This window comes from Humulus lupulus, chromosome 6 (genome assembly GCF_963169125.1).
Source record: "Humulus lupulus chromosome 6, drHumLupu1.1, whole genome shotgun sequence".
NCBI classification, from domain to species: domain Eukaryota; kingdom Viridiplantae; phylum Streptophyta; class Magnoliopsida; order Rosales; family Cannabaceae; genus Humulus; species Humulus lupulus.
Genome location: NC_084798.1, coordinates 19,138,358 through 19,141,364, shown reverse-complemented (window position 1 = coordinate 19,141,364; position 3,007 = coordinate 19,138,358). Strand labels below are relative to the sequence as shown.

General features: G+C 35.5%; 1 non-coding gene across 1 annotated transcript; it reads right to left on the bottom strand.

Annotated features, from left to right (window-relative positions):
* Positions 1–2,535: 2,535 nt before the first annotated feature.
* LOC133787656 (small nucleolar RNA R71) lies at positions 2,536–2,642 on the bottom strand. Its single transcript, XR_009872662.1, has one exon. It is a non-coding gene; the product is annotated as a small nucleolar RNA R71 (small nucleolar RNA).
* Between the last annotated feature and the right edge of the window lie 365 nt (positions 2,643–3,007).

The window sequence follows — 3,007 nt, the reverse complement described above, 5'->3', positions numbered from 1 at the left end:
TAATTGTAATTATATGTTCAAAAGAACGAGTCCTAAGATTAAGTCAGTGCATTGGATTTTCACTAATCTGGTAATCTACGATATGATCTACTTACACATTCGGGGTCTGATATCTTATCCATGACATTGACCAAGTAGATAAGATCAGATGTATTTTGTTACATTGGACTGGACCGATAATGATTATTGATAAGATAAGTAAGTATCGTTATTATCTAATCTAATCATATCACAACGTTGACTATGAGTCAATTCAATCTTAATTATGAGTGATTAATATTCTGCTAATTGTATTATTCAAGTCTTTTGATTTGTTTGTTACCAGCTTACCCTACAGACTAGCTCATACTTACATATTGGAGATTTTGTAGTATAATTGAGTGGGAGTATTTATCATAGACATAAAATCTATAGCTTTTGTTTAAGAAGTGAAACGACCATTTCCTTATAGTTTGGTTCAAGTGTTAAATGATAGAGTACTCATTTATTTAATTAAGTTTACGAAAATATCATTTACAATGAACTTAGTGGGAGTTAAGGATAAAATACCAATAAGGGGTAAAACGGTAATTTGCACCCGTCTCATTAGTAGAACATCTATAGAGAATTGAATGACGGTTATTGTAACGTCCCAAATTACCTAATAAGGTTTAGGGACTTGATTAGGGGGTCAGGATGGCAAATTATGGAAAATCATGTGTTTATGTGATATATATGTGTATCATTATATGACTACGTGAGTTATATTATAATATGACTAGATATGCATGTTTAGGTATATTAAATATGCATGTGGACCAATTTCTCATCAAAAGGGCAATTTTCATAATTTGGACCGTTACATGTATATTTGGAGTATATATGCATATATGTGTGAGATTGTTATATTATTTTATAATATAATGCAATATTATATTATATTATAATATAATGTTTTAGATTAAATAAATGTGACAAAGAGTGTCACATTTTGTAACATATACTAGAGAGTTACAATATTTAGATATATGAGATATATCTAAATATGTAACATATTTGGTGTTACAAATTTGTAACTTCCAAATATCACTCATTATTGTGTAGATTTGTTGTTACACAATATTGAGATGAATTTCTTAAAGCCATATGAGAAATGGCTGATAGGGATGTGATTTTAACTCCCATATTGTGTATGGAAGTTACAAAATCAAGTGGGAATAAATTTGGAACGTTTTGGAAAATTGGAAAAATTGGTTGCTGGAAAATGACTAAGGGCCGCGGCGCTTGAAACAGGCACTGCGACCCAAGTAGCATATTTACACTGAGGGCCGCGATGCCTGTTTGTCAGGCCGCGCCCCAAGTAGCTGGCAGCATTTTCCAACTTCGGTTTTTATCCAATTTTGAACGTTTCCAATAGCCAAGTAACTCCCAAATCTCTATTTTAATTCCATAAAACATCCAATTAATCATTGGTAACAGCCATGGGGGTTGGTGGAATTTGAAATTCAAAGGGTGTCTCAAAACTCTATAAATAGGAGCCTAATGCTCACTTGTAAGACACAACATTTCTATCCATTATAGCACTTGGCTAGAAACACATTGAGGCTTGATAATTCCAGAAAGTATTTCCTATAACCTGTGAGAGATCCCTTAGTGCTTGAGTTAGGGGGAAATAAGCTTTTGGACAAATGTTTCAAACTTTGGTAGTGTGAGTGGGAGTTGTTTCTATTTAGTTTGTTTGTTCTTTCTTTCTATTCTATTTCTCTTCATCTTCATATTCTTCTCTTTTGTTTATTTGTATTTCTTGTTTTGAGTTGTAATATTCTTTTCTTTATTTCAAACACTGTCAAAATAAGCAATTTCACTCTGCTTAAAGGTTGTTTGGTCGAAAATGTTGACTTGTGATCCACCATACTTACTCAGTAACCTCAGGGAGTTCTAGTAAGGCGTTGGAGATCACCCGAAAACCTCCAAATCTACCTGGGAATAAGTTTTAAAAAATATATTAAATAAAAAATAAAGACATAAAATAAACCTAATTCTGATTTCCGAGAGTGGATGAATCATCACGAAACTTCCAGTGACACTTCTTCCAATTCATCTGCCACTCCTTCCGGAACTCCTTCCACCAATCCTGCTTCTCCACAAAAATTTGCTGATAATAATCCATTCGCAATGGCTCGCAATGATGAAATCCAACCAAGAACTCTCAATGACTACCTCCATCATACTCGCACTTCCACGCCTTCATGCATTATCTTCCCTCCTAATATGCCCACATTAGACTTTAAACCTGGCATGATTCAACTCTTGCCCACATTTCATGGAATGGAAAATGAAAGCCCATACGTGCATATCAGAGAATTTGAGGAGGTGGTAGCCACGTTCTATAATCGAGCTGAAAATGTCGATTCTGTGCGACTGAAGTTCTTCCCTTTCTCCTTGAAGGACAAAGCCAAAAGCTGGTTGTACTCTTTGAGACCTAGGTCTATTGGAACATGGGAGGAGATGACCAAATCCTTCTTTCTGAAACACTTCCCTAGCCATAAGACCAACAGTCTAAAATGACAAATTTCCACATTCTCCCAAAAGGACAATGAAACGTTCTATAAAGTCTGGGAAAGATTCAAAGATCTGTTAAATCAGTGCCTGCACCATGGCTATGAGAACTGGTGTTTGGTCAGTTACTTCTATGAAGGCCTCACGAGTCGTGAACGCCAGTTTGTAGAAATGCTATGCAATGGTAATTCCTCAAAAAAGAGCTAGACGATGCTCTTGAATATCTCAAAGAAACCACAAAAAAATCTCACACTTGGACTGGTCCAAGTGCTACTGATAGCACCAACCGACAAAAACTATTTGGGATCTATCAACTTCGAGAAGAGGATAGTGTTAAGGCCCAACTCGAATCTTTGAAAAAGTAGTTTGAGGTCTTAATAACGAAAAATGGCCAAAAATCGCACATGATCACTCAAGCGGAACCGCAAGAACCTTGCTTTGTTTGTGGAGGGACGGAGCACTTAGCTAA